Source organism: Miscanthus floridulus, chromosome 18, assembly GCF_019320115.1.
Source record: "Miscanthus floridulus cultivar M001 chromosome 18, ASM1932011v1, whole genome shotgun sequence".
Classification (NCBI taxonomy): domain Eukaryota; kingdom Viridiplantae; phylum Streptophyta; class Magnoliopsida; order Poales; family Poaceae; genus Miscanthus; species Miscanthus floridulus.
The window spans coordinates 64,161,285-64,174,842 of NC_089597.1; the positions used below are offsets into that span (position 1 = coordinate 64,161,285).

Below are 13,558 nucleotides of genomic sequence, written 5' to 3' on the forward strand. Positions count from 1 at the left end.
GTCATACGCTGCTCTGACCGAGCGTGAGTTCCTCCTTCCCCTGTCTCACCTCGATGCTGAGGTAGTAGGAGAGTGCAGCCGAGATCGCTCATTCAAAAATGAGCCGCCATCTCGCGCTTGAAGCCGTTGATGTCCACCGTGCGTACGCCGGTGACGATTAAGTCATCCACATACACGCCGACGACGCACTACAAGAAGTATGCCCTTCTACAACGATTTTCTCGTGACGACAGCTAAATTTGTCACTAAGTCATTTTGTTTTATGACGTTATTTGGTGGGAGTATGACTTTACGACAAAAATTATATGTCCGTCACTAAGATCTAGAAGCAATCATCGTAAACTGAAGGATTTCGATATTAGACGAGTTGCAATTTGTCATGACATGCTAATAGACGATCGTCGCAACTTATGATTTGAATTTTAACATGATAAGCTCAACTTCACATATAATATTTTGAATTACAATTTTCTTGAATTGTCCAAACAACATTGGATGGAGAAATGACTAAAACCAAATGTTCTATATCTCGATGAGATCAACAATATCTAGACTACTAAAGAAAAATATCATCTATTTAGTCTCAAATGACTTTGAGGTGGAGTGATTAGGGGTGCTACACGTGAGGTTGCAAGTTGGAGGTTCAAATCCCATCAGCCATACGCGTGTATTTTTCGCGCGAAAAATAGGGCGACTTACTCGCGGCTATGAGATTTCAATATTTTTTCTTTTCCATCCTTAATTTTTTTCTGTTCTAAAAAAAGCCCTATTAGGCCCAGTAGTCTCAATAAACCTTTAATTTTTTATGTTCTAAAAAACAGCCCATTAGGCCCAGCAGTCTCACTAAACCCTAGCTCTCTGGATCCCAAAGCAAAAAAACCATCCGCCGCTACTACGCTTGCATCTTCTCCCGCCAACGCCGGGAGCAAAAAATTCATCCGCCGCCACCAGCTTCTTCTCCCGCTGACGCCGAGAGCATAAAATTCATCTGCCGGCCAGCCATTCTTCTCCCATCGACGCCATGCGCTCCCTCTTTCTCCCAGTGAAAACTGTCCTAAAATTTTCTCCTGCCGCCGTCTATTTCTATCCCGTCGACGCCACATGCTTCCTATTTCTCCCAAATCTAAATCGTCGCCCCTCACTCCACCCGCCCGCCTAACCCCGATGCAGCAGGGCTCTGCCCCCTCACTCCGCCCGACCCGAGCGGGCGTCGCTCTCCAGCATGCGCCGCCCCCCCACTCCTCACACCGACTCAAGTAGCAGGCACCGTCCTGTCAGAAGGTGCGACCCCCCTCACTCCCCCTCCAGTAGTCGTGACCCCCCTCCCCCCACTCCACATGCCACTTCGAAAGGTGGGAGCACCATGGCTCCTGGTCGGAAGGTTGGAGCAAGCAGCCAGCAACCAAGAGGTAAACAAACTCCTAAAAATATGTTGAAAATTTTGAGTTACTATTAGGGTTTTCAGTTGCTTGTTGCGTGAACTTGTGTAGTGTCGTAGTGGTAGTACCCTTTCATTTTTTTTCTCTGATTTTTATGGGATTTAAGTGAATCCCCCAGTTCTAGGTTTGCCTCTACTTTTTAGCATAGTGAATCTACTCACCATGTATGAGGAAGACAATGGGAAAGGTTCATCATCTACCATCTTTATTTGTCTTAAGACCTTATCACTGAAGAATTGCTAGAAAATTTCAAATCAAATGATTTTGTTATTCAATAGTCCCCTTTTGCCCATGTATCCTCTTGTTAAATTGTAAATGTAGTACATACAACTGCGAGTGTGGTCTTTTTATTTGTAATTTTTTAATCTGTATGGGTACAAGTGAGTGCTATTTGTACAATCTCGGCTATTTGTTTAAGCTGTGTTAAAAAAGTATGATTGGGAGGCTAGAACTTTTTGTTTCTAATATCTATATAATGGATCACCTTTAAAATTGGTACCTATATTAGCACCAAGCATTTTAAGCTTAGCAGTATGAAGATCACTGTAGTGTGTAGTTTGAAAGAAACTCGCTATCTTCACTGATGGATTGGATGTTCCCGTTATCAACTTTTTAAACATGTCGAAATTTTGCATTGATTAAAAATCATGTTTTGTAGCAGTGTATGGAAGTGATTAGTATCTGCTGATTCATCAATTTTTGCAATGATTAAAAATCATGTTTCTGTTCCTGGTGCTTAATCACAGTTTGTTCTATTTCTAGTTAATTCCTTTTTTTGTGCATCTTGGTCTGTATCATATTTTCAGATATCACTTATGTGGCTTGTAGTCTGAATCTAACAGATAGATCTCATGTTAATATTGTCCTAATTTAGGATTAACAAGGCATCATAATTCACACATTTATCCATTGGACTGATTAATCTAGCTGTGTAGTTAATCTTAAGCTGATTAATACCTTCTATGAGTTATTACAATGTATAGTATCTCCTTAGACTGATTAATACAATGAACCTGATAATGTACAATATCCCATCAATACAATGAACCTATAGTTTGCAGCAGCAGCAGCAACAGCATAGTTTGTGCAAGGTTTGCTGCAATTTTGTAGCAGCCACCTGCAGCAGCAGCAGCATATGTTACAGTTTGGCTTACTAGATGATGTCCAACAAAGATGCTAGAGAGCCTGTCCAGCAGCAGCAGCATACAGTTAGCTTATCTCTGTAATCCAACAGCAGCAACAAAGATTCTAGAGCCTGTCCAGCAGCAGCATATATGTAATAGCCTTTAAATAGATGAATGATTAAGTAGGTAGCTAGGTTAACTAAATTTTCGTTTGGGTTTATATTTGCTGGATGTTTAATCTTGCAAAACTTCTCCTGTAAGAACATCTTTTTGTGCATGCAGCAAGTCATCCTTGATATACAACTTGCAGTGTCTAATATGAAAAGTTAATTAAACATGCAACATTTATGTAGGCTCTTGGGTTTTACAGAGGCATATAATCTCATTAAATTCCAACCTTCTAACTATTCTCAAATGATTTTTACAGAGGCACCTATTACTGAATATGAGCGTTCAAGGAATGAAGAAATAATGAAAAACAACCGAGAGCTGGAGAGGCTTGGTATCAAGACATTAGTGCCCATAGTGAATAATACATCTATGGAGAGAAAGGGTGCAGACCATGAAGTTTCTGGATCGCTGTATATAGGTCAGGAGAGTGAGGACTGTGAAGATGAGGAGGTTATTAGCAAGGTACCAAGTCTTCTAAGCATATGTTCGTTTGTCCTTTATTGTTTCTTATTATTAGCAAGGTACCAAGGCTTTGCAGGTTGAATGCCTCTTTTTCTAATCTACGTGCTCTTGACATGCTCTTCACTAGATCAAATTTACCATAGACCCTAAAGACAAGGAAGTTGAAGCTGCATGCTTTGATTTGCTCAAGACTGGGCAACGATAATTAAGGCACAAGCTGAAGAGGGCTTACTTTGATAGAGTACCTGCAAATGAAGTGAGAACAACATCTCCGGTGAGGAGTATGACCGATGAACAATGGATTGCACTCGTGGAGCTATGGTCAAGCCCTAAGCATAAGGTATAGAGTTCCTTCCATTCATTCTTGGGCATGCTTGGTTTCTCTAGGAGTACATCAAGATATTTAATCACATATGTATGTGCATTGTTCTTTTTTTGAAACGTCCAGTATGTTGCATGAAAAAACTTCCAGTAGTTGTCATATAATGTAAATTGACTCTTGTCTACCGCATTATTTTACTTTACTGTTCTGAGTCATTTACACAGCATTCATATAACAAATATATAGCTCACAGTTTGTCTAAATGAAGCTTCACAGATATATAGCTCACAGTTTGTCTAAATGAAACTACCTTTATAATCTGATCCTTTCATACTATGATATATCTTATAGGAAAGGTGTGTCAAAAACATTGAGAATCATGGAAAAGTTTGGATCGCTCAAAGGACAGGATCTAGATGCTTCATTGTGCACGCCATGTCCTGGTAAGATACAAAATATTATGTGTGTGTTCAATGTTTATTCTGTGTTGAACTATTTTGTAGATTCTAAACTAACATTTATAAATTGTTTACATGTTAATTCAGAAACAAAACAAATATAAAGATGTGCCACCCACTGCAATCGATCTTTTCAAGGAATTACACTGCAGCAGCAAGACCGGTTTTTGTGAGCCCGTGAAGGAAAAGATTGTAAGTACATGTTCTAAATGGCTGTTCTAAGGCTGCAATATATCCTAATGACAACATAGTAGCACTACCTCCTTTTGAAATTCAAGGGATTAAACAAAATCACACTTAACTGATATAGGAAGTCAGAGCAGCCAAAATCTGTATCATTAAGTACTACTACCAGAATTTAGTCTATCCATGACAATGAAATATGCAAACCATGTGTATCTGCAAAACTAAAATTTGGATGGAATTATTTCTAGAAGTTCAAATCATCATGCCAAAACTAAATTGAGTCGTACTCTAGAAATTTGGTTAATGATGAAATTGGGAAGTTGGGGGTAGTAACTGAGTTTAATTATTTGAAGGACCAGAGTATAATTTATTTACTGTAACTGAAGTGGCCAAAGGTTCATAGCAGCAGCAGGTCTGCAACCTACAAAACTTTGCATACTTTTAGTAGTGTCCTTCAAGCAGTAGGTCTGCAGGTTTGTAGCAGCTAGCAGCAGGTCCGCAGGTTTGTAGCAGCATCAGATAATTAGCTATGTTGCTATATGGATGTTCTTCTAGTAGTTTCAATGTGTCATTGAAGTAATGTTCCGGAGTGAAACATACAACTCTTTTTAATTGCATAGTCTGAAATATGAATTCACTACTTTTAAGTGGCAACAACAAAATTATCCGTACTGGTTCTAGCTTGTTTTGTCATCAAATGTAGTATGTTTTTCTATTCAGTCAGTAATTGCTTGAATTTTTTTCCATATTTGTATAGTAACTATAATGCAAGCTATTTTTTTAACATGTTAGGACCAAATGGATACCATGATGGCTCAGCCTACACCAGAAGGGGAACAACCAAAGACTCCTGCTGAAGTTGTTGCTCATGTTTTGCCATCAAGTAAATTTCTTCGAAATGTTGGCCTTGAGACAACAGTCCCCAAGAGAAGCGCTACCGCTGCTGCACGTGTACAAGAGTTGGAGGCTGAAGTTGCGGCAGAGAAACAAGGTGCTGCAGCACATAGAGACCAACTTCATGGTCAGCAGGATGAGTTGGAAGTGTTGAAGAAGAAGGTTGAGGAATCAGAGGAAGCAAGGGAGAAGCAGGCAGAACAAATTGAAAATTTGAAGAAACAAGGAGAGGAAACCAATGCTCTTCTTTGTCGGTTGTTCACCTTGAACAAGGACTAGGTCACTCCTTACCCTTTTCCTTTTATCCTACTGATCATGATGCATGACCTAAACATGGCTTGGATATGTGTCTGTTTATTTATTTTGGTACATGGCTTGGACCTGGTAATGGTTTGCATCTGGTTGTGTATTTGGTAATGCCTTGGATATGTGGCTCATGATTTTGCCACTTGGTTGGATCTGGTAGTGACTTGGACATGAGTTTAATGTATTTTGGGTTGAGTTTGACATGTCAAATTATTTGAACATGTAACTCTGAATGGATCTACGATGTAATGGATGTGAGCACTTTAAATTTGCTTGATGGTTGTCTATTGATTTATGTCTGCAATGTTGTGATGGGTTGTATATTGTTCAATGGACTTCAATGTGTATTGTGAGCTGCAATGTGCCATGTCAAAACCTGCCGCATCATATGACAACAACATTTTACAAAGATTTTTTTGTCCTACGTGGTACATGTATAGTCATCTAAGGTCAATTTTTTGTGATGTTTTCTCTACATGATAACGACAAAAATTGAACGTCGTAAATCAACGACGCATGTATGATCGTCGCAAAATTACGACGATAATATTAGTTTTGTCGCATAACACCTTTAGCTACGAGGAATAAGCGACAAATGCATTTTCGTCGTGCATTCATCGTAAATTGTGAAATACGACATAATTTTCACTTTCTGCGACATAAATGGAATGTCGCAGAAGGTCATACCTCTTGTAGTGACAGAGCCCCCTTCCCTCGTCGACATGTGTAGAGCACATGCTCGGTTGCGCACCGTTGAAACCTAAGCTCAGCCCAGCGTGGTGTCAAGCTTGGCGTTCCATGCTCGTGGGGCCTATCGTAGCCCGTAGAGCGCCTTGCATGGTCGGAGCACCCTGTGCTCCTCTCCCTTGATGGCAAAACCTAGAGGTTGCCTAACGAAGACCGTCTCCTGCCAGCTCGCCGTTGAGGAAGGCCTATTTAACATCCAAGTGATGGATGCGCCAGTCCTTTGCTACTGCCAAGGCTAGTAGTAAACGGACCGACTCTATGTGCGCTACTGGTGCAAAGACCTCCTCAAAGTCTATGCCCTCACGCTGAACAAAGCCTCAGGCAACGAGGCGCTGCCTTGTGCTTGACAATGGCACTGAGCTCGTCCCGCTTGACCTTGTATACCCACTTCAGGCTGATCGGACGGTATCCTGGAGGTGGATCGACGAGCTGCCATGTCTCATTTTCCTCGATCGCCTTCATCTCCTCCAGCATCACCCATCGCCAGTTTCTGTCCCGCTCAGCCAGCGCGAACGTGGGTGGTTCCTCTACACTGACGAGCAGTAGCTCTGCGTCATTTCAGCAGTTGACCAGCCAGTCTTGAGGGCCCTGTGCCATCGACGATGTTGTCCAGCCTACAGAACCGCACCTCCTCACCTTTGTGGAAGGCATCCATGAACTCAGTGATGTCACTTGGGGGTGAGGCGAACTCAATCAGTGTTGACGGAGTTCCCTGTTCCACTGGAGTGCTCGGCACAGCACCTGGAGTGCTCGGCACCCTGGTTGCAGTGCTCGGCACTACTTCTAGATAGCTCGTCATAACTGATATGGCAGGGGCTGATCCTGATCTTTCGATGAGAGGATGGGGTAACTCTGATTTGGGGAAGGATTCAACGTTGGCTGTCCTGACTACAACATCCAGCAGGGTTGCTGCGCCTTAGCAACTAGGTACATCGACTCCGATTTGTTGTTGTTCTTGCCATGCCAAGAACAACCCTGAACCTGCAAGCAATCGAGAATAAGCAAGAACAAGATAAACAAGAAACAACTCACGGATCTGAATCAGGACACGAATTTGGGGTTCTGAATCAAGTAAATCGGGTGGTCTAGCCGACACACGCGTTTACAAGGAACTAGCTGAAGCTAAACTTGCATCTGAACAAAACCCACCCTCAAATGGTGGCTGCTACATGTCTTTTATAGTGGGAAACAGCCTGGAGGCGTGGGAGGGTGGAAACCATAAATTAGAATGGCCCCTAGTGGGCTTTACTTGATAAGTGGTTCTCAGCCCATGACTGGAGGTCCGAACGTGTTTTCATTGATTCTGCTCGTCTCCGGTGGAGTCTGGCCATGAGGTTGGATCCATATGAAAATAGACATCAAGATCTTTCCAATGAGTACTCATGGGCCTTCAACAACATCCAGAGTTGAGAGTTATGATCAAATCAATCTAGTGCTACTACGATGTCCAAACGTGCACTTCGAATGTTTAGTATGGTCTTCTTGTTGTTTACACCAGCATCCGCTTGATGGTTATCTTGATGACCTTGCACCCAGCTAGTTTCTTCCATGTTCCTAAGCATAAGGAAATCATCACAAGGATTTAGTAGTACCCCATCCGGAGAAGAAATTGTTTGGACAGCGAGGAACTGACTTTACCTGATAATTAAGTTCTCGTGCTTTAGCTCGAGTCATTGGCCCTTGCTGTGCAATAGGTATGGTTGTATCCAAGGAAGCGATGTCCTCATCATCCTCCCCTTCTTGCATTTGAGTCATCCTCGACTCACATTCATTCTCTTCTCCCAAGTATAGCTTCAAATCTGCAATGTTAAACGTGGGGCTAACCCCGAAATCTATAGGTAACTCAAGTTTGTATGCATTATCATTAATCCATTCTAACACTTTGAAAGGACTACCTGCTCTAGGTAGCAACTTAGACTTCCTCAAATTAGGGAACCTATCTTTTCTCAAATGTAACCAAACTAGATCACCAGGTTCAAAAGTGACATGTTTCTTTCCTTTACTACCAGCAAGTTTATATTTTGCATTCATGCACTCTATATTCTCCTTAGTGGTCTCATGTAGTCTTAAAATGAGTTCAGCACGTTTATTTGCATCAACATTGACCCTCTCTGAGGTTGGAAGGGGTAAAAGATCAATAGAAGCACGAGGCAAAAACCCATAAACAATCTCAAAAGGGCATTTCTTAGTAGTAGAATGTTGTGAACGATTATAAGCAAACTCAACATGAGGTAAGCACTCTTCCCACAATTTTATGTTCTTCTTCAAAATAGCCCTAAGCATGGTTGATAAAGTTCTATTTACAACCTCAGTTTGCCTATCCGTTTGGGGATGACAAGTGGTGGAAAATAAAAGGTTAGTCCCCAACTTAGCCCACAAAGTCCTCCAAAAATGGTTAAGAAACTTTGCATCATGATCAGAAACAATGGTGTTTGGTACACCATGCAAGCGGACAATCTCACAAAAGAACAAGTCAGCCACATGTGTAGCATCATCACTCTTATGGCATGGTATGAAATGAGCCATCTTAGAAAATGTATCCACCACAACAAAGACACTATCTCTCCCCTTCTTTGTTCTAGATAGCCCTAAAACAAAGTCCATAGAAATATCATCCCAAGGCGCACTAGGAATAGGTAGAGGCATATACAAACCATGAGGATTAAGGCGTGACTTAGCTTTTTGGCATGTTGTGTAGCGAGCAATGAACCTTTCCACATCTCTCCTCATCTTGGGCCAAAAGAAGTGATCAGCAAGGATGTCCTCTGTTTTCTTCACACCAAAATGTCCCATCAGCCCTCCTCCATGCGCTTCCTACAACAATAACAAATGCACAGAGCTTAGCTAGAATGCATAGCTTGTTAGCTCTAAAGACAAACCCGTCGGTGAGGATGAATCTATTCCATGTTTTCCCCTCTTGGCAATTCAGCAATACATCTTTGAAATCATTGTCATGTGCATATTGTTCCTTAATAGTTTCCAAACCAAAGATTTTAAAGTCAAGTTGTGAAAGCATGGTGTAACGTCTAGACAAAGCATTAGCAATTATATTTTCCTTCCCCTTTTTGTGTTTGATGACATAAGGAAAGGAATCGATGAATTCAACCCACTTGGCATGTCTACGGTTCAGTTTTGCTTGACTATGGATGTGTTTCAAAGATTCATAATCATAATGTATGACAAACTCTTTGGGCCATAAATAATGCTGCCATGTTTTCAAAGTCTGAACTAGAGCAAGCAATTCCTTATCATAAGTAGAATAGTTCAAACTAGGGCCACTCAACTTTTCACTGAAATACGCCATAGGTTTTCCCTCTTGTAACTAGCACACCGCCCAACCCAATTCCACTAGCATCACATTCAAGCTCAAAGGTTTTGTTGAAATCAGGAAGTTGGAGTAAAGGTGCGTATGTTAACTTATCTTTTAGCGTGTTGAATGCATTCCTATGTGCTGCAGCCCAAGTGAATGCCACACCCTTCTTGGTGAGCTCATGTAGCGGGGCTGCAATGGTGCTAAAGTCCCTCACAAAGCGGCGATAGAAACCAGCAAGTCCTAGAAAACTTCTTATTTGTGTGATCAGTAGTGGGAACTGGCTAGCTATGAATTGCCTCGACCTTGGCTTGATCAACTTCAATACCCTGTGGGGTCACAACATAGCCAAGGATAGAGACTCAATCTATGCAGAACGTGCACTTCTCAAGATTACCAAATAATTGAGCATTACGTAAAGCATAAAAAACAACACGTAAATGATCAAGATGTTCCTCCAAAGTTTTGCTATATATCATAATGTCATCAAAGTATACCACCACAAATCTATCGATGAAAGCACGTAAAACTTCATTCATTAATCTCATGAAAGTGTTGGGTGCATTAGTGAGGCCAAAAGGCATGACTAACCACTCATATAGACCGAACTTGGTTTTAAATGTTGTTTTCCATTCATCTCCTAACTTCATGCGAATCTGGTGGTAACCACTACGCAAATCAATTTAGAGAACACAATTGAGCCGCTCAATTCATCAAGCATATCATCTAGTCTAGGAATCGGATGACGATATCTAATTGTGATATTATTAATCGCTCTACAATCCACACATGCGCCAGGATCCATCTTTCTTAGGAACTAAAAGTACGGAAATGGCGCAAGGGCTAAGAGACTCATGCACATAACCTTTGTCAAGCAATTCTTGCACTTGGCACTGTATCTCTTTAGTTTCCTCCAGGGTTGGTCCTATAAGGAGCACGATTTGGCAAGGAGGCCCCAAGAATGAGGTCAATCTGGTGCTCAATTCCACGAATTGGTGGCAGTCCCGATGGTACCTCCTTTGGGAAAACTTTCGGCGTACTCCTACAAAAGGTTAGTGACAGCAGGACGCAAAGAAATAGGAGTATCCTCAAGTGAAAACAAAGCTTCTTTGCAAACCAAAGCATAGCATATAGTAGTGCAAGTATCAATCTCTTCCAGATCAGATTAGGTAGCAAGAAAACAGGAACCCTTCAACTTAATCTCATTTTCCTTATCATGAACAGATTTAGTGTTTCTCTTTTTATGTTGCTCAAGTTCCTTAGCCACAATTTGATTTTCACTCTTAACATGCTCCTTAGTGTTCAACTTTCTAGCTCTAGCAATTTCATCTTTCATAATATCCTGAGGAGACATAGGATGTAACACAAGCTTCTTTCCATTATGCACAAAAGAATATTGATTGGTTCTACCATGATGCATAGAGTCTATATCAAACTGCCATGGTCTACCTAACAACATAGAACATGCTTGCATAGGTACAACATCGCAGTCAATGGAATCATGATAAGAGCCGATTGCAAAATTGACTCATACCAACCGTGTTACCTTTACATTGCCGTTGTTGTTGAACCACTGAATGTTGTAAGGTTGGGGTGCGGTCGGGTATCCAAAGCCAGCTTCTCCACCATCTCTAAGCTTGCCAAGTTGTTGCTAGCTCCCTCCATCAATGATCACATGACATGAATGCTCCTGTACCACACACTTTGTTTGGAACAAGGTGTGGCGCTGATTCTGTTCAGCCTTCTCCATTTGTGCACTCAACACTCGTTGCACAATGAGGCACTCATAATGATCTGCATGTTCAGCTCCAATGTGTTCTTCAACTGGATTCTCATCTCCACCTACATGGTCAGCGGCAAGCAAAGCATATGTTTCATCATCCAAATCACTAGCAGAGGAATATTCACCATCATGTCGCACAATCAGAATGCGCTTGCTTGGGCAGTCCTATCTCACATGTCCATAACCCTTGCATTGCAAGCATTGAATATCTCTTATTCTTCTCATAGAAGCAATGGAAGAAGAACTCTTGGTTGTTGGAGCTGCTATTCCATTTGTTGGTTCAGCCGGGCACGCTGATGAATTTGATGGAGAAGGGCGTTGTTTGTTGTTTGAAGGAGATGGATCAACTACTTGTGTCGATAGTGCAGTAGCAGGTTTTGGTGTCCAAGAGTTAGCACGACCTATAGAAAAGTTAGTCCTCATGCTAGCTCGACGTCCCTGCACTTCCCGTTCAGCCTTACAAGCAAGATGAAATAAACTGACCGATTGAATTATATTCCTTGTAAGCTAAAATGTCCTGAATTTCTCAGTTCAAACCACCTACAAATCTAGCCATTGCTGCATCCTCGGTTTCTACCAAACCACAATGAAGCATACCAGTTTGCAATTCCTGATAATATTCTTCTACAGATTTATTCCCTTGCCTAAATTGCTGCAACCTATGTAACAAATCATGTGCATGATATGAAGGAACAAATCTTGCTCTCATGACCCTTTTCAAAGCATCCCAGGTCTGAGGAGTATTGTTTGGATTAGTGCGGCAATACTCACTCCACCAAATAGAAGCAAAATCAGTAAACTCACTAGTTGCATCCCTAACACGTTTATTTCCAAGGAAATCATGACAAGCAAACTTCTGATCAGCAGCTAGTTCCCATGTAAGGTATGCATCAGGATCATATTTCCCATCAAAAGATGGCATGGTGAACTTAATTTTACCCAAAGAATCATCATTGTCACGTACCTCTCGGCGTGGCGGCCTAGCACCCATTCCACGGCGATTACGGTGCAGTTGACGACGGGGTTGTGCATCCACCTCATCATCATGCTCGGTGTCTCCTGCATAGACATCATCATTCTCGACTGAAACACTACCCACACTACCATCATGGCGGTGGTGTTGATGTGCATGGTTACGTCCTTCGTCTTGCATTCTCTCAAGTCTGGCCAAAATAGTAGCAAGAGAAGTGTTCACTTCTCCAATGGAAACCTCCATCGCAGCAAGCCTTTGGTTGGTGCCAATTTGAGTTGCCTCTAATTGCCCAAGGCGCTCATTGGTAACACGAATGTCCTCTTCAAGGCCTTCAGCGCTGTAACCTCATACGGCGCTCGAAGTCACGTATGATGCCCCTTGTGCGTGGTGAGTGTGCATGTTGCCCCTGCTCGTCCTCACCATTTCCTGACATGGTTAGTGAACAGCAGCAATAACACAAGAAGGTGCTTGAATAACAAAAGAAAACTAAGTAATGGCTGATTCCATTCCTCTCAAACTTGCTTAACCAAGTTCTTACTTGTTCTTACCACACTTGCTGGAGGTGTTGTCAGTCGGCAAGAACAACAACAATTGTGGTAGCAAATGTAAACCTGTGATGTTGTAGATAAATTTGTGGAGCTATAGGTGGCTATAGGGGTATTAACCCTTATAACCTTACGGCTAGGCTTGGGCCGGCCCGGATCAGGGGGGCCGGTCCACTAGAAGACGACGTGCGGCCCAGCCAACCTATTCGGAATCCCGCACAAGGAATCAAGGTTGATTTGGAGATCAAGCAAGATCCTGGTCGGTTAGAATAGGAATCCTTATCCGGCCACCTATGGCAATTGTAACTGGCTAGGATTAGTTTCCAGATCTATAACCCTGCTCCCTGGACTATATAAGGTAGGCAGAGGACCCCTCTAAAAACATCTCTCATTGACATACAACAATACAATCAGACGCAGGACGTAGGTATTACGCCTTCGCGGCGGCCGAACCTGGATAAAACCTCGTGTTTGTCTTGCGTCACCATCTTGTTTGTGACTTGCGCATCTGTCTGCCGACAATCTACTACCTTGGGCATACCCCTAGGTAGACTGCCGACCATATTTCGTCAACAGTGGCGCGCCAGGTAGGGGGTGTGCGTACTGCTCTCCAAGCGAACAAGATGGTCATCATCTCCTGGCTCCATGGCTACGCCGAACGGCCTCACGATCACCGTCGGCCAGATCACCTGGACCACTAGGCTCCGATGACTTCATCGCCATGACCACGGAGGAGGCGCGGATTCAATCCACGTCGACCACTGCTTCACCTGCATCGGCTATGGCTCCGACCACGGTGGATCTGGCTCCGACCACGCCCGCATCATCTTCAGCCACG

General features: G+C 42.5%; 1 pseudogene; it reads left to right on the forward strand.

Moving 5' to 3' along the window:
* Positions 1-1,363: 1,363 nt before the first annotated feature.
* Positions 1,364-5,335, forward strand: LOC136523965 (uncharacterized; annotated as a pseudogene).
* Positions 5,336-13,558: the final 8,223 nt, after the last annotated feature.